General features: G+C 41.5%; 1 pseudogene; it reads left to right on the forward strand.

The window, feature by feature from the left end:
* The first annotated feature begins 12089 nt into the window (after positions 1–12089).
* LOC138378065 (large ribosomal subunit protein eL21-like) lies at positions 12090–12578 on the forward strand (annotated as a pseudogene).
* The last annotated feature ends 6726 nt before the right edge of the window (positions 12579–19304 follow it).

A 19304-nucleotide genomic window follows, 5' to 3' on the forward strand; every position in this document is an offset into this window, starting at 1 on the left:
CGCTGGGATCTCTCCGGTCCCCCCCCACCCCGCAAGCCCCCAGGGCCCAGGCGGCAAGGCGCTGGGAAACAACGTGGAGCAGCCACCTATTGTGTGCTCCGCGGGGAAGGGTCTCGCCGCTGTCAAAGGAGGCAGAGCGATTTTCTGGCCCGAGCGTCTCTCCTGGATCCGCCTCCTTGCCCACGCTGTTTTCTCACCCAGTTGGTCCACCTTACTGAGGCAACCCCACGGAAGGAGCATGCTTTCAGGAGTGGAAACTTGCTGCGGCAGCACCCCTGGCCCTCGCAGGGGAGAGCTGGGTGGTGGGGCCTGAGCCTGTGGCAGGTGGTCTAGTTCCCCAGTGACTGCACTAGGGATAGGGTGAAGTGGCGTTGGGAAGGCCATCTCCCGGGTTTGGAGGACTTAACAATCTTCTAGAAGCTTTTACATGTGCCCTGCACTCACTTCTCCATTTCCTACTCCTTATCCTCTTCAGCTTCCAAGAAGTTGTTTTTCCAAGAATCAAAGATCATCTAACTAGGTGTAAAACAAACATACTTAAGACAGAAATAAACTCCTAAGGATAGGAATCTTGGAGTACTAGTGACTGTGTCACACCTCCCCAAGTGCAAAGTGAGAAACTCCACTGCTGGGGGCAGTTTACTATCTGGTTACTTCATTTGTTGACAGTTTGAAAATGAGCCATAATCTAGGAAACCAAGCAGCCCTCTGTGAGGATCCCCACCACTGCCAGTAGGGCACTCTCCCCACCCTCAAACACCAGGCACACCTACATAGGGGACTTTGTTATGGAAACAAGGGCACTAGATAGTTTCTGGGAACCCAGGAGAGGCCAGGTCTCTCAGCAGCAAGCCTATTTCAGCGGCCATCACATTAGTCCTAATAAAACACATGGGGGCTCCTAGAGGGCCTGGGACCTGGAAGTCCTCTAAGGGCAGAGGCATTATATCACAGATCTTGGCCTTGCAAGTGTGTGTGTGTGTGTGTGTGTGTGTGTGTGTAAAATTTGTTAATTGTTGCATGTAGGTGGATCAGCATGAATTCATATCTCCATTCCATAAATGCTAGTGTGGCTCACACTGTCGGTTACCTCCACAACAGCCACAACACTTTTTCCTTTCTAAGAGAGCCTTGATTTACTTCAAGTATAGAACAGAGCCACAAAGTTTAGGGAAGGGAGGCTCAGCTCCAGGTGAGGAACCATGACTGGTGAAAAAAACCATGACAGTCTCTCTCTTCTTTACTAGTTGGATGGTCTAGACTCCCACTCACTTTGAGCCAATAGGATAAAAGAGGGAAGTGTGAGCGGCCTCCTGGGACAGTCTTTCCACCTTGATAAAAAGGGAGGGAGACCTCAGAACCCCTTTCTTCCTGAGAGGGGTATTTTCTTGTGATGCTTTGGCCCTTGCCAGCCATATTGCAACCATGAGGGAAGGCCAAGACAATCTCAGAGAAGCCAATCCAGAATCCGGACAGCATTGAACTGTTGAACCAACGCAGGCACTGCCTATCTCTGAGTTCCTTTTTATGTGAGAAAAATAAACCCATACAGTTGATGCCACATTTAGTTGAATATTCTGTTACTTTCAGCCAAAAGCATCCTCACTACTACAGGCTCTATTGTAGCCACCAAAGGTACACAGCGTTGAACAAGACAGGCAAGGTCCCTCCTCTGGTGGATCTTACATGCTAGTGCAAACAAATGAACATATTAATTTCAGAAAGATAAAATGCTACTTGGAGAATTAAGTTAAAGTGACCTGATAGAGAGTAACTAGAGTTGGGACCTAGTTTAGAATAGACAGTCAAGAAAAACCTTTTTGAGGAAGTGCAAATTGAGTTGAGTCTTGAAGAAAAAGAAGCAGCCAGCAGAGATCAGCAGTTCTAGCACTCCAGGCAACAGGAATGCCAGGAATAAAGGCCCAGAGATGGGAGCAGACTTAGTGTGATCAAAAAAAAAAAAAAAAGCCAATGTCACTGGAGCATAGAAGGGAGAAGACTGGTATAAGAAAGATAGAGTCGGAGAAGTAGGCAATTTCTGCAAAGCCTTGTGAGCCATGGGAAACATATGTCACACTGATGGTGCACAAACACCATCTGGCCATTGTGCAGGCTCCATGCTCATTCCTGAGATTGTAGGTTTCACTTTTTTCTGCTTTAGGACTTCTGTTTAATTACATAAACATCGAGCATAGTACTATGCACTGAGGGAGGATGCAAGATGAATTAAAGACACTGTTCATTGGGAAAAAATGCAAGTCTAGTAGAGGATGTATTTATGATACAGGGTAGCATGTGATAAGGACCATACTCAGGTAAAGAGGCAGGAGAGATCACAACCGCTTAGGGTCTATGGAAGGCTTCATGAAGGAGCTGATGTTTGAGCTGCACTTTGAGGAATGATTATGATTTGATAAGACCACACTCACATAGTAAAGAAAAATTGTACATTTTACAACTTCCACTAGGGCATTTTATTGAGTAATTTCTTTTGCACATTTGGTAAATATCTTTGATTTTTATTACAAATTTAGCTGCCACATTAACACTATCCTAATTGAACCTGAGACACAAGTATGAGAAATACTATTGAGCCCTTTGACCTAGAGATTCCACTTGTATAAATCAATGCCAAATTAAAAAAAAAAAAACCTCTCACATGTAAACTAAGATGCCTGTATAAGGATGGTGGTTGTATCAATGTTTGTAAAAGCAAAATATTAGAAACAGGCCAAGCGTGGTGGCTCATGCCTGTAATCCTAGGACTCTGGGAGGCCGAGGCAGGAGGATTGCTTGAGCTCGAGATCAGCCTGAGCAAAAGCGAGACTCCTGTCTCTACTGAAAATAGAAAAAAATTAGCTGTGTGTGGTGGCACATGCCTGTAGTCCCAGCTACTCGGGAGGCTGAAGCAGGAGGATCACTTGAGCCCAGGAGTTGGAAGTTGCTGTGAGCTAGGCTGACGCCACGGCACTCTAGCCCGGGCAATAGAACAAGACTCTGTCTCAAAAAAAAAAAAAATTAAAAACAACCTAAATATCCTTTCATAAGGGACTTCTTTATCATCAATCCCTAGACCAGTGCCCGGCACAAAATGGATCCTCAAAAAACATTTGTTCAGTGAATGAATGAATAAATGAATGCCCATGATTCATTCAAACGAAGGAATTCTCTTCAGCTGTTAAAAAAGAGTAAGGTATATATGTATGTACTTACGTGGAAAAAGCTCCAAAAGATATTAATTGATAAAAGCAGTTCAGAACAATTCTATTTATGAAAAAATAATACATGTGTGCATATACATCCCTATACGTGAGCTAATAGTGGGGGCTTCACTGCTGGAAAGTGGAAGTGGGGAGCAAGAGACTTTCACTTTTTATCATCTAAATGCTGAAGACTCTCAAATTTATATTTCCAGCTTCTAACACCAGACTTACATATCCAATTCAGTATCCCCACTGGGCTATCTAATAAGTATCTCAAATTAAGCATGCCCAAAACCTAACTCCTATCTTTTTCTCCACAAATCTACTGCTTCTATAATTTTCTCCATCTCAGTATCCTTTTCTAATTCTTCAGACCAAAAACCTAGAGTCATTTGTTACGTCTTACACACCTTATATCCAACCCAATGCAAAGCCTTCAAAACACATCCCAAATCCAACCACTTCTTACCATCTCTACCAATAACACCAGCATCTCTTGCCTAGATTATTTCAGTGGCCTCTCAACTGGCCTCTCTGCTTCCACCCTTATCTTCCTACAGTCTATTTGTAACTTACCGGCCAGTGATTCCAACCAACCCTCTGCCCAGTTTTTACTTACAGTGACCTACAAGATCCAATGTATTAGTTATCTCTTGCTGTGTAACAAATTACCCCCAAGTTTAGCATCTTAAAACAACACACATTTATTATGTCACAGTTTCTGGGTCATCCAGACCAGAGTCTCTGAGTAGGCTGCCGTGAAGGTATTTTGGTCTAGGGTCTCTCACAAGACTGTGATCAAGATGTCAGGTGGGTGGGGCCTCACTCATCTCAAGGTTCAACTGGGGTAGAATCTGCTTCTAAGCTCACTCAGTGGTTGTTGGGAGGATTCAGATCCTCACAGGTTGTTGGACTGAAGACCAGTTCCTCGCTGGCTGTTGGTCAGAGACTAGTGTGAACTAAAATAAAATTTTAAGGCCCCCCCGCCCCCCGCACTGGCTGACTGAATGGACCCCCTCCTGGCCAAAGGAATATCCTAAAACTAAAACTAAATTGCCTGCCAGGAGGAGGGAGGTCAGACATGCCTCATCATGCCCCTCTCCCTCCTTGGGGACATCTTTTGTAACCCATTAACAAGCCTAAGGGTATGTAAGACAAACCTACAGGCCCTCAATTTACACAACAAATTTCTGTCCAGTGGCTTGTCTCTGATAAATAGCAACTACATTAAAACATTCCAAGCCTTTAGACAAAGCTTCATTTTTTTTTTTTTTTTTTTTTGAGACAGAGTCTCGCTCTGTTGCCCAGGCTAGAGTGCCACGGTGTCAGCCTAGCTCACAGCAACCTCAAACTCCTGGGCTCAAGCAATTCTCCTGCCTTAGCCTCCCAAGTAGCTGGGACTACAGGCATGTGCCACAATGCCCGGCTAATTTTTTCTATATATTTTTAGTTGTCCAGCTAATTTCTTTCTATTTTTTTTTTTTTTTTTTAGTAGAGATGGGGTCTCACTCTTGCTCAGGCTGGAACTCCTGATCTGCCCGCCTGGGCCTCCCAGAGTGCTAGGATTACAGGTGTGAGCCACCGCACCCAGCCAGCTTCATGTCTTCAACCAATTACAAGCCAAAGAATCTTTAAACCCACCTGTAACCTGTAAGCCCCCCGCTTCGAGTTGGCCCACCTTTTTGGGCCAAACCAATGTATGATCCCCATGTATTGATTTATGACTTTACCTGTAACCCCTGTCTCCCTGAAATGTATAAAAACCAAACTGTAAGCCAGCCACAGTGAGTCCACTTGCTCTAGGCCTCTTGGGCATGGCTCCGGGTCATGATCCTCAAATTTGGCTCAGAATAAATCTCTTTAAAATTATTTTACAGAGTTTGGTTTCTTTTCTATTGACACTAGCCTCAGTTCCTTGCCACATGAGCTTCTCCAGAGGGCAATTTGTAACATGACAATTCGTCAAGGTGAGCAAACAACAGAGAGTGAGCAGTGAAAGACTACCAGCAAGTGGAAGCCACAGTCTTTTATAACCTAAACTTGGAAGTGGCATCCTATCAGTTTGACTGGAGTCTCTTCATTAGATCCAGCTCACACCAAAGGAGAAGGGATTACACTAGGGCATTAATACTAGGAGGCGGGATCATTGGTAGCCATGTCAGAAGCTGCCCATCACAGTCTACCTCGCCTGGCCCACTCTATCACCTGTCCCACACCTGTCTATCTCATCTCCTATTGATCCTCCCCCTCATACTCCATGCTGTAGCCACACAGGCCTCCTTGCAGGTTCTTGAAATTCCAGGCCTATCATCAAGGCCTGGTCACTTACTGGTCCCTCTACCTGGAAGGCTCTTCCCCCAGGTAGCTTCATTGCTCGTTCCCTCAATTGCTTTAGGTCTTGCCCAAGGTTAACCTCTCAGTTAGGCCTTCCTTGACCTTCCTATTTAAAATTGCAACCCTCCTACCATCTCCCATCTAACTTGCCCTTCTTTATTTTTCCCCAAAGCACTTATCACCATTTGATATGCTATATATATGTTTACATATTTATTTTATTTGTAGTCTGTCTTCCACGCTAAAATGTAAGTTCCAGGAGGACAGGACATTTTGTCTGCTTTGTTCCCTGCTTTATCTTCAGTGCCTAGAGCAGCACTGTCCAATAGAAATATAATGCAAGCCAAATATGTAATTATAAATTTAATAGTAGTGACATCAAAAATTTAAAAAAGAAGCAGGTGAAATTAATTTTAATAGTATATTTTCTTTGACCCAATATATGCAAAATACTATCATGCCACCATGCAATCAATATAAAAATTATTAGTGAGATAATTTACTATCTCTTTCTCATAGTAAGTCTTCAAAATCAGGAGTATATTTCACTCTTACCTTGTAACTCGGATGCTAAGTTTTTATCAGAAATCCATGAGGATCTATATTTAGACTTCAGAAGCTTATTGTTAAAGGAGTAGATTCACATATACATATCCAAGTTGTTCAAAACATACTTAAAAGTTTTCTAACAACTGTATTGTGTATCCATTGTATATTTCAGTATAAATTAATCAAAATAAAATTATAAATTCATTTCCTCAGTCACAGGAGCCACATTCATGTGCTCAATAACCATATGTGGCTAGGGGTTACTCTGTGGGGGAGGGCGGGCCTAGAACAGTGCCCAGTACATAAGTAAGGGTCACAGAATAGTTAATTAATTAATATATACAAATTGTGTGAGGCTTTTCCAGTGAGAATATATTCATGATTACTTTGATGAGATAAATAAAACAAAGCAAAAGTGGACATGACGCCACGTCCACTTCTGTGCGTTGTTGAGGCCTTTATAACAAGTAAACTATAATTCAGGAGAGCTGCATAGTCCCCAAAGCACATTTATATCCATTATCTCTTTCAACCTTCAAAACAATCTTGAAAGGTAGGCAGAGCTGAGATTATTTGTTCCCATTTTACAGATGAAGAAACCAAGTAAGATAAGTCACACAGTAGTTGGCAGAGCCAGGAATGGAAGCCACATAGTGTTGAGTAACCTGAATGGCCCTGAGAGAAACTCCATCTTCCGTTATATGGATCCATTATTCATGGATTGATATGAGGTTGTCAGATTGGATACAATAATGTATGCAATATATATATATGAGAATTTTAGAAAGTGAAAAGCTCTATTGCAATTAAAAGATATTTTTAATAATATAAACCTTATTGAATATATATATACATATATTTTTTTTTTTTGAGACAGAGTCTCACTCTGTCACCTGAGCTAGAGTGCCGTGGCGTCAACCTAGTTCACAGCAACCTCAAACTCCTGGGCTCAAGCGATCCTCCTGCCTCAGCCTCCCGAGTAGCTGGGACTACAGGCATGCGCCACGACACCCGGCTAATTTTTCTATTTATTATAGAAAATAAATAGACTTCAGCTCTTGTTCAGGCTGGTTTTGAACTCCTGGGTTCAAGTGATCCTCCCTCCTCAGCCTCCCAGAGTGCTAGGATTGCAGGCATGAGCCACCACGCCCAGCTTGAATATATGTTAATAGCCTATTGCACCACTTGGAATAATGAGAGATTTCTTATTTCCTAGACAAAGCCACAAGCTTCACCTTCTTTTTCACTTTTTTCTAAATTCACCTCCTTCAAAGGGTATACTCTCCACCCATACAGTGTTTGTGGATTTAAGGATGACCTTCTTACTTGCAGGAGACTAATGATATGCCAATGTGAGGTTCTTAAGTATTTCAAATGTTATAGAAAGCATTAGGTGTTGCTTTTTACTACGTAAATGTATATTCCTGAATGAGAAACTTATAAAGAGACCAAATGGTCCAGGTTGGGGAAAGGAGATGAAGACTTGGCACTGGGCAAGTTCAGTGGAAGCTATTCCTGAGACAGAGTTGAGAAGAGCAAAGGAGGACTTTCAGGATCCTTTGGGACATATAGGCTGTGTCTAGAAAATTGCAAGGACTAGGATCAGAGCAGAAACAAGGACAGGGAAGGCAGATACTTGGAGCTTAGAGCAGTCCTTAGAAATTGCCTAGTGACTAGATTCTAGTTCAAACTGCTTCTTTATTTTTATTTATTTATTCATTTATTTATTTGTGACACAGAGTCTCATTCTGTCACCTGGGCTAGAGTGCAGTAGCGTGATCATAGCTCACTGCAACCTTAAACTCCTGGGCTCAAGAGATCCTCCTGCCTCAGGCTCCCGAGTATCTGGGACTACAGGCGAGTGCCACCATGCCCAGATAATTTTTCTATTTTTTGTGGAGATGGGGTCTTGTTCTTGCTCAGGTTTGTCTCGAACTCCTGACCTGAAGTGGTCCTCCGGCCTTGGCCTCCCAGAGTGCTAGGATTACAGGTGTGAGCAGCCACTTACGGTCTTTAAACTGCTTCTTTATATAGAAAGACTGGGGTTAATTCAGACACAAGAAAATAAACCGCCTAAGAGATGGGGACTTCTCACAGGCCAGAGAAAGGGTATGGAAAGCACCTAACCTGACACCTAGTAGGTGTACCACCAACATTTACTGAATAAAGAAGACCTTCCTTCTACTGATACCAAAAAGGGGGCCTAATGGTAATGAATGTAACCAAGACTGGAGAGCACACTGAGGGGAAAGGAGGGGAGTGAAAGTTTATTGAGTTCCTACTATGTGCTAGGCACTATGATAACTGCTGTTATCTGACCACCCCAGAGAACCAATGGAAACTCAACAACCCAGATGGTTCAGGCCTACAAGAAAATTAATCAACATGAGCAGGATAACACAGTGGGTAAGCACTAGGGTACAAGAGTCAAACTGAACTGAATTCAAATCCTGGTCCTCTCACTCTCTAATGGAGTGAGCATGAGCAAGCCACCTTCCCCACCTGCAAAATGGAAATAATAATAGTACCTGCCTTACATGGTTGTGGAAATTTAATGAGATAAAGTGCCTGGCACACAGTAAGCACTCAAATAAGCATTAACTGGAGCAGATTGTGTTTCTCAAAGATGGCTGCCACAGTATCTCCCATCCCATATGCTCTTCTTACAATGTGACTTTGACATTTCTCCCTTGAAGGCAGAACCAGCTACACAATTTGCTGGGCCCCTTAGTCAAAATGTATTAAGAATTTCAGAACAACAGGAGAGCATTAAACTAAGTGTGGGTTGCACACTCATGAAGCCAGTGCTGCTTCAAGAGGTGGGGGTTTATGTTGTATCCCCTTGAATCTAGGGAGGCTTGTGACTATGGTGGAGTAGCACAATGTGACCTGTGATGCTAGGCCATGAAAAGTGATACAGTGTCTGCGTGGTTCTTTTGGATATCTGGTTGGAGCCCTGAGCTGCTATATAAGCAACCCAACTGTTTTGAGGCCACCACGCAGTGAGAAAACTCAAATTAGCCCATGTGGAGAGGCCCTGAGACTACATTAAATGAGGGAAAGGCCTGGGTAGGCCCCTGCTGTTTCAGTGCCCCTGCAATACCAGCTTTAATCACCATTGACCACAATCACACGCAAGACTCAGCCAGAACTTCCCAACAGAGCCCTTCCTGAAATTCCTGACCCACGGAAACCATGAGAGATAATAAAAGCAATGTTGTTCTTTTAAGCCAGCAAGTTTGGGGGTGATTTGTTATTAACAGTTGGTATAACTGGAACACTATCATTATTAAAACAAGGAAATGGTCACCGCCAGTGCCAGAAATGGAAGATTATTTTGTTTGTTCTTGCTTTCACCTGTCACCTGTGGTGGTAGCAGTGGGATTCAGGCCCTAATCGATATATCGGAGTGAAAGGAACTGTGGCTGAGTGTGTGAAACTTGTTTGAATTCTGTTTCAATCAAACCAGCTATAAGGCGCTTTTGAGACAATGGGAATATCTGAATATGGACCGGGTCTTAGATGATATTTAAGAATAACTGTTAATTTTGTTAGATGTGACCATGGCATAATGATTATATTTTTAAAAAGTCTTTATTGACTTGAGATGAACACTGAAGTATTTATAGATGAAGCAACATGATGTCTAGGATTTGTCTTAAAATACTACAGCAAGTGTCAAGACCATACAATGAGGGGAAAAAAGAGTCTCTCCACCAAATTGTTCTGGGACAACTGGAAAACCACATGCAAAATAATGAAGTTGGATCCCGATCTCACTTTGTATACAAAAATTAACCAAAATGGATCTAAATATAAGAGCTAAACTATAAAATATAAGAGCTAAACTATAAAACTCTCAGAAGAAAACATAGGGTATATCTTTGTGACCTCAAATTTGGAAATGGATTCTTAGACTTGACACCAAAAGCACAAGCACCAAAAGCAAAAAAAATAGATACATTGGACTTCACCAAAATTAAAAACTTCTGTGCATCAAAGGTTATTATTAAGGAAATGAAAAGATAGCCTTCAGAATGGGAAGCATATTTACAAATCATATATCTGATAAGGGTCTAGTACTCAGAATGTGTAAAGAACTCTTACAATTCAACAAGAAACGGGCAAGCAGTCCAACTAAAAAATGGGCAAAGGACTTGAACAGACATTTCTCCAAAGAAGATATACAAATGACCAACAAGCACATGAAGAAATGCTCAGTGTCATTATTCATTCGGCAAACACAAGTCAAAATCATGAGATACCACTTCACGCCCACTAGGATGGCTATAATGCACACACACACACACACACACACGCATATACAGAGAGAGAGAGAGAGAGAGAGAGAGAATAGCAATTGTTGGCCAGAGGTACAGAAATTAGAACCCTTGACCAAGCACGGTGGCTCATGCCTGTAGTCCTAGCACTCTGGGAGGCCGAGGTGGGAGGATTGCTTGAGCTCAGGAGTTCGAGACCAGCCTGAGCAAGAGCGAGACCCCATCTCTACTAAAAAAATAGACAGAAATTACATGGACAACTAAAAATATATAGAGAAAATATTAGCCGGGCATGGTGGCGCATGCCTGTAGTCCCAGCTACTCGGGAGACTGAGGCAGGAGGATCGCTTGAGCCCAGGAGTTTGAGGTTGCTGTGAGCTAGGCTGACGCCACGGCACTCTAGCCTGGGTGACAGAGTGAGACTCCATCTCAAAAAAAAAAAAGAAAAGAAAAGAAAAAGAAATTAGAACCCTTGTATATTGCTGGTGGGAATGTAAAATTGTGCAGCTGCTGTGAGAAATGATTTGGCAGTTCCTCAAAAAGTTAAGTATAGAACTACCATATGATCTAGCAATTCCACTCCTAGGTATAGATCCAAAGGAAATGAAAACATATGTTTGCACAGAAATTTGTGTGTAAATGTTTATAGCAGCATTATTCATAATAGCCAAAAGGTGGAAACGACCCAAATGTCTCTCAGTGTATGAATGGATAAATAAATTGTGGTATATCCATATAATGAAATATTATTCAGCCATAAATTGGAATACATTACTCATACATGTCACAAGTTGGATGAACCTCTAAAACATGCTAAATGAAAGATGCCAGACCCAAAACGTCACATATTATATGATTCATTGCATATTAATTACCCATGATAGGCAAATCTATAGAGATGGAAAGCAGATTAGTGGTTGTCCGGGGTTGGGGAGAGGGGGAAATGGGGAGTGATTACTTAATGGTACAGGGTGTTTTTCTGGGGTGATGAAAACATTTGAAACTAGAGAGAGATAGTGGTTGCACAGCATTTTGAATGCCCTCTGAAAGTTTACTGAAAAATCAACTCATAAAAGGCAGATTAATTGGAGGAAAGGCATACAAATTTAACATACATACATGGGAGCCTTCAGATTGGAGACCCAAAGGCACAGGAGAAATGGTCCGTTTTTATGCTTAGGTTCAACAAAGTATGGACAGCCAGGTAGAAATATGATTGGACAAAAAAGAGTGTGATCTATTGCTAATACACTGAGTGGGGAAACCCAGCAAGGCCTGTCTGTCTAGATTCTTCTTGGTCTCTCTGAGCAGCATTCCTTCCATCTGGGAATGGGGCAGGGCCCTCTCTGGAATGGGGGGGTCTTATAACAGTCAAACAAGATAGGTCAGATAATTTCTTTATGGCCAATTTTTACACAGAAAGGTGGAGGAAAACTTAGAGTAATATTTTTAGGTTTTCTAGCTGGCTTTGGGGAAAAGGGGTTGTAGTTTCTATGACCCACCCACCTTGGGGAAGAGGAATTCTAGTTTCTATGTCTAGCCTTAGGGGAGAATGAGGGATGAGAGCCAGGAGGACAGGAGGAGGTCAGAGAAAAACTTACTTCTGAGGTTGCTTCTGAGTTATTCTGGGGTATTGTTTTCTGAGTCTCCCCAGGCCAAATACCACGGAATTGTACACTATTTCCTTTCAGCCAAAACTACCATCTTCTAGGAATTTGCCAAAATGAGGAACACCAAGGGAAAAAGGAGAGGCGCCCGCTGTATGTTCTCTAGGCCTTTTAGAGAACATGGAGCTGTTCCTTTGGCCACATACACGGGAATCTACAAGGAAGGTGATACCATAGACATCAAGGGAAATTGGTGCTGTTCAAAATGGAATGCTACACAAATGTTGCCATGGCAAAACTGGAAGAGTCTACAACGTTACCCAGCACGCTGCTGGTATTATTGGAAACAAACAAGTTAAGGGCAAGATTCTTGATTCTTGCCAAGAGAATTAATGTGCGTATTGAGCATATTAAGGGCTCTAAGAGTCAGGATAGCTTCTTGAAACCTGTGAAGGAAAATGATCAGAAAAAGAAGGAAGCCAAAGAGAGGTGCCTGGGTTCAACTGAAGCGCCAGCCTGCTCCACCCAGAGAAGCACACTCTGTGAGAACCAATGGAAAGGAGCCCGAGCTGCTGGAACCTGTTCCCTGGGAATTCATGGCATAGTGGGTGTAAAAAAAAAAGATCTCTGGACTATAAAAAAAAATGGTTAACTGTATGTTACACAGATTTAAGATTAATAAAAAAAATACAGCAAAAAAATGGAGGCAGTGGTGGTAGATGAAACAAGATTAGCAAAAAGCTATAACTGTTGAAGCTGAAGATGGATGCCTGAGGATTGATTATATTATTTTTTTCTGCTTTTGTGTATGTTATAAATAAAAATTTCCACAATGAAAAGTAAAGAGAAGGCCGGGTGTGGTGGCTCACACCTGTAATCCTAGCACTCTGGGAGGCCGAGATGGGAGGATCGCTCGAGGTCAGGAGTTCGAGACCAGCCTGAGCAAGAGCGAGACCCTGTCTCTACTAAAAATAGAAAGAAATTACCTGGCCAACTAAAAATATATATATAGAAAAAATTAGCCAGGCATGGTGGTGCATGCCTGTCATCCCAGCTACTCAGGAGGCTGAGGCAGTAGGATCGCTTAAGCCCAGGAGTTTGAGGTTGCTGTCAGCTAGGCTGACGCCATGGCACTCACTCTAGCCCGGGCAACAAAGCGAGACTCTGTCTCAAAAAAAAAAAGAAAAGAAAAGTAAAGAGAGAAGTTGTGCTTGCAAAATGATAGCAATATGATATATATTGTCTGTGTGTTGTCCGTTTTCAGAAATTTCCTTCCTCTAAACATCTAAAAGTTAATCATGCCCTGATAAACTGCTTGTGTGTGCTGGTTTGGAGTGGATAAGGGGCAAAAAAGAGACTGCCAAGGAAGCCAGGATGTGTTGGGCACCATGAGGTCTAAGGGAACACATTGGTATAGTTGTTATTATGTGATAAACTGCCTTTTAAAATGGTGTGTTGTGCCCAACAACGACTGAAAGTCCATAAAAGATCACTAGGAGAATTAAAACATAGTCAGGAAATTAATACATAGGCAGCATTAACCAACACAACATCATACTGAAATACATCGTCCTCCCCAGTGATGGCAGTTTCTGTGACATGCAGAAATTGCCCTGGTGGTATTAAACGTAAATACCACCAGGGCAGCCACACTGAACAATTCTAGAGAATGCCAATCACATCATAGATTATGTGAATGGCAATCCCCTGGAAATGTATAGAGACAGTCTGCTGAGCCCTATGCAATTGGCCCTGTGCTATATAAATCCATTCTCCTCATTCCCTGGGAATATTTGGTTGAAAGAAATGTTATAAAGAAACAAACAAACAAACAAGCAAATGAAAAACAGTCTCATGAGGCTCAAACTGTGTCTAAATCTAACAAAGACAGGGTTAGAATAATTAAAAGTGATTGTAAACAATCAGAGCCTTTGATTTCTAAAAACTCAGGAGGTAAGTTATCTAGACTGAAATAATGATGTCTGAAACAGCCGAATTAAAGATTACCTAAATATTCAAAAATAGGGGATTTGTGTTCTTCCCTTTGCTCCAATGAATCTATTGAAAATGGTTTCTTTATATTAAGCTGCAAAGAAAACAAAATATAGTGGGGTGGTGGTTACATGAATATATATAAAATGAGTGTGCTTTATCTTTTACAATTAAAGCTCAATAAAGTTGAGTGTATATATGTGTGTGTATGTGTAATATATGTATAAATATAAATAAAAAACACAGTATATATTTCTTGTCAATGAGGCCTCAATCTTTGGACCTCTTCTCTAGCTACTCTTCTCACTTCCTTTTGATGATCTTATTGTTAGAACCGGTTTCCCTCAGCCCCAGGAACAGATAGGCAGAGTCACCAAGGCTGCAACAGACAAAGGAGTTTATTCTCTAGCCGGAGCTAGGGTCCAAGGCTCAGAGCACCAACGCAGTGGTCTCTCCACGAGCCAGGACCCCGCCCTGGGGTGGGCACTAAGCTTTTATACTCAGCAGTAGGTTACATGTATTCGGCACACCACCCCCCACCCCCTTTTAGTTCATTTGCTCTTTCAAAAGTGGCCGATAGTGTTGGCTCCTGATTGGCCAGTTGCCAAGCTGGGGCCTTGGCTCCTGATTGGCCGGTTTCCAAGTGGGGTCTTTCAGTTGTTACTAGCGGCATTCCGGGGAGGGGGAGGGCCCGCGTCCGGAAACCGAAACTCAGGCCTATCCTAGGAGGTCCAGTCTGTCATGGAGTTACTCCTGTTTTCCTTCCTGCTCTACATTATCCAGTGTTTATGGCTTTATGGTACCATCTGTACCAGGTGGTAAGAAATATAATGTGAGCCACATACATAATTTTAAATATTCTAGTAGCACGTTCAAAAAATAAAAAGAAACAGATGAAATTAATGTTAATAATGTATTTTCTTTAACCCAATATATCCAAAATATTGTAATTTCAACATGTGATCAATATAAGGAATTATTAATGAGATATTTCACTTTCTTTTTTCTGTATGAAGTCTTCGACAGCTGGTGAGTATTTTTTTATTATTATTATTTTTTTTTTCAGACAGAGTCTGGCTCTGTTTCCTGGGCTAGAGTGCCTCAGCCTCCCGAGTAGCTTGGACTACAAGTGCACACCACCAAGCCTGGTTAATTTTTTCTATTTTTAGTAGAGACGGGGGTCTCACTCTTTCTCAGGCTGGTCTTGAACTCCTGACCTCAAGGGATTCTCCTGCCTTGGCCTTTGACAGTGCTAGGATTATAGGCCTGAGCCACGGTGCCCGGCCTGATCTGGAGAGTGTTTTACACTTACAGCATATCTCAATTCAGACTAGCCACATTTCAAGTGCTCAGTAGTCTCATGTGGCTGGTGGCTACTGTATCGGAGCCCAGGTATCCATATGCTGACAACTTCCAAATTTACTTCTTTAGCCTAGATCTCTCCCCTGAACTGCAGACTCATCTATCCAACTATCTATTCAACAGCCCTGCCTGGATTTATTGTAGGCATATAAAACTTAATACGTCCAAAACAAAGCTGCTCATCTTCCCCTAAAAAAGCTTTCAGAGGCTTACACATCTCAGTTTATGGCAATTTCATTTTTCCAGTTGCTCAGCCCCCAAACCTTGGAGCCCCACCCTACCCCCCAAAACGCCTCTCTTTCTCTCACATCTTGTATCCAATCCATTAACAAATCCTAGTGTCCCTACCTTCAAAATATGAAACCACTTCTCACCACCTCCATTAACACCTTTGTCCACTGCATCATTGTCTCTTTCTGAGATGGTGAATCATCTCTTACTACGAATGTACAGCCAGCCTCCTAAATGGTCTCCATGCTTACAGCCTTGGCCCCTTCAATGTGTTTACAACACAGCAGGGAGAGTGATCTTGTTAAAATGGAAGTTAGATCACAGCAGTCTGCTCAAAGCTTCCTTCTGGTTCCTCATTTCACTCACCAAAAGCCAGAGTCCTTACCATGGTTCCACACCCTCGCCTCTGGTGACTTCTCTGCCCTTTTGTCCGTCCTACCCCTGGCTCACTCTCAGCAGGCAACCAGCTTCCTTGCTCTTTCTCAAATACGCCAGGCATGCTCCAGCCTCAAGGCATTTGCACTTGCTGTCTGCTCTGTCTGGAATCTGGAATGCTGTTACCCCAGACTGACGGGTGGTTCCCTCTCTCCCTTTGCTCAAATGCTCCCTTCTCAGTGAGGCCTTCCCTGAACACCCTATTTAAAATTGCAACCCACCCCCAAGACTCTCTATTTTTTTCCTCTTCCCTGTTTTGTTTGCTCCTCATAGCACTTATTACCTGTATATTTTGTTTAGTGTTTGTCTCTCCCCAGTAGAATATAAGCCCTGTGTGAGCAGAGCTTTTTGTCTGTTTTGTTCATCCACGGTACCTAGAACAGTGCTTGGTGCATAGTGGGTGCTTAACAAATATTTGTTGAATGACTGCATGATATAAAATTCCTATTCAGCACAATTGTTCAGAAAATTAAGAAAGTATGTAAAGACAAAAAAGCACTAGTCTCACATTTATTTATTTATTTTTTGAGATGGGTCTCTCTCTCTGTCTCTCTTACCCAGGCTGGAGCGTGGTGGCCCGACCATAGCTTACTGCAGCATCGAAATCCTGGGTTCAGGCCATCCTTCTGCCTCAGTTTCCTAATGTGTTGGGATTATAGGCATGAGCCACCACACCTGGCTAATTTGTTTATTTTATTTTATTTTTTTGGAGATGTAGTCTTGCTATGTTGCCCAGGCTAGTCTTGAACTCCCAGCCTTAAGTGATCCTCCCACACCTACCCCTGAGTGGCTGGGACCACAAGCACAAGCCACCGTGCCCAGCTTTGTTTTTAAACATTGCATCTTATATATCACATTTTATAACAAAACATAAAAATATAAAATATCTGAACTTAATATATTTGTTCTTAATAAAATAAAAATATTTCTATCTTTTAAATGTTATCATAGGTATTGTGGTGTCTTATAAAAATTTTAAAGCATGTAACTCAAATTGTAATAGTTTCTTGTGACAATTAGTTTGCCAGTAGAACATTTTTGTTGTTTGGTGGTCTACTTTAATTCAAGTGAGCATTATATCTTGAGGTCCTGATGGAATTTCAGCCACTCATGATTAAGAGTGTCCCTTGGTCAAATACATGTGGGAAATGCTACTTAGTCTATTATTCTGTGGAAACTATTCCATCTCCTTGGTTCTTTACCTAATTTTCTGGACTTCCTCCAGCTTGGTGACATCATATGGTTGTTTGCTCTGATTTGGGAACGTAAGAGATCTTCACATCACATGCTTTGCCATTGAATTACTTTTTCGCTACTAGTTGGGGAGCAATTTTCAATTTTTCCCATTAGAAGATTTACTTTTTGTATTTAATCCTTAATGGCTATTGACTTTGGTTTCATATTTCTCTTGAAATGGCTGAAAATGTCTACAGAGTCAGTGCGTTTTTCACTTCTTGTCTTCCTCACAGTACTCCAGGTGAAAAGCTTTCTGAGATTTCCTTTTTTTGCAATCTTGACTGGTAGTGCATTTGAGAACTTTGGGGCTGGGCTCATTCTAAATGGTTAATTCTTTCCTTGTACCTTCTTCACATGAAATTTACACTGATATAATATACATATATGTCATTATGTATATATCATATTTGTGCATATATATCTATGTTTTTGTTAATTGTGACAGATTTTGAATAGTTTATTAATTAGTATTGTGAATGATTAAAATATGTTCCATTATATATAGATATACATAAATATACATATATTCATACACACATACATGTATGAATGTGTATGCATGTACATATACACATACATACATGTATATACATATATAAAGTCTGTGTCTACACTTCCCATCACTAGTTTTTATACTTTCACTACATGTATATTTGTCCATAAACACTATATAGTAGTTCTCCTCCCTTTCATTGCCTATCTTCTAAAATAAATGGTCAGCTGGGGGCAGTGGCTCACGCCTGTAATCCCAGCACTTTGGGAGGCCGAGGCAGGAGGATCACTTGAGGCCAGAAGTTCAAGACTAGCATAGTAAGACTCCATCTCTATAAAACATAAATTAAAACAATTAGCTGGTTGTGGTGGCATGCACCTGTACTCCTAGCTACTCAGGAGGTTGAGGCAGGAAGATCGCTTGAGCCCAGGAGTTTGAGGCTGCAGTGAACTATGATGGCATCACTGCACTCCAACTTCAGCGACACAGTGAGACCCTGTCTCTAAAAAAATAATAATAAAAAGTAAAATAAAAATAAAATGAATGGTTTACTGCTGCTTCCCCTTCTTTCACTACTCTCTTCATCCTTCACTGCCTGTCACCTGGCCTTTCATCTTCTCAACTGGCAATCGTTGTCACACTCAGTAACCTTTCTTCTGGCCCCATTATCTGACCTCTTCATTGTTCCTTATGTCCTCCTTCTTGAATCTCTCCTCTGTTAAACACCTTAAGCCCTGGCCCCTGTGACAAGATGAAAGGGTGGGACTCAGGGCAAGGGCCCTGCTTTGCCACTCCCTCTTTGCAGGCTCACTTCCTGTCTTGCCCTGCAGCCTCACATAGCCTTATGTGCATTTCTGGCTGTTTCCTTCAGCTTCACATATCTGCAATATAGCTCATCATCTTCCACTAAGCCATCTTCCTTAGCTTCTCCTTTTCTGTCACTGACGTCAGCACCAGACATTAAAACCTGAGTCATCTTTGACTCCTTTCTTGACTTCACACCCACACTCTATCCATCACCTAGTCTTGTTGATGCTTTTTTAAAAAACGTTTTGAACTTATGAAATATTTCAAACACACAGAAAACTGCAGAGAATAAACTCCCATTTGACCACTGCTCAGCCTTGACAAATCTTAGTATTTTGTCATATGGGCTTCAGAGTTTTTCAAGAAATTAAACATTATTAATACATTTGAAGTCCCTTCTGTACTTTTCCTCAATCCTATTCTCCACTCCATTAGAAATAAATACTCTCTAAAGTCTATTTATATATTATACTTCCCAAGCAAGGATTTATACTTTTACTACATATGCATTTATCCATAAACACTATATAATATTGTTTTATGTATTTAAAATTTTTACATAAATGGTTTATTGTGCATATCATTCTACAAGTTGCATTTGTAATTCAACATAATGATTTTGAGTTTTTTCGTATTAATACATGTATATCTAGTTCATTCCTTTGAACTGCTATATACTGTTTTATTGCATGACTATACTGTAATTTATTTACCCATTCTCCTATTGACTTGTAAGTTATTTCCAATTTTTCACCATCAAAGATAATACTGGAAT

This window comes from Eulemur rufifrons, chromosome 30, assembly GCF_041146395.1.
Source record: "Eulemur rufifrons isolate Redbay chromosome 30, OSU_ERuf_1, whole genome shotgun sequence".
NCBI classification, from domain to species: Eukaryota; Metazoa; Chordata; class Mammalia; order Primates; family Lemuridae; genus Eulemur; species Eulemur rufifrons.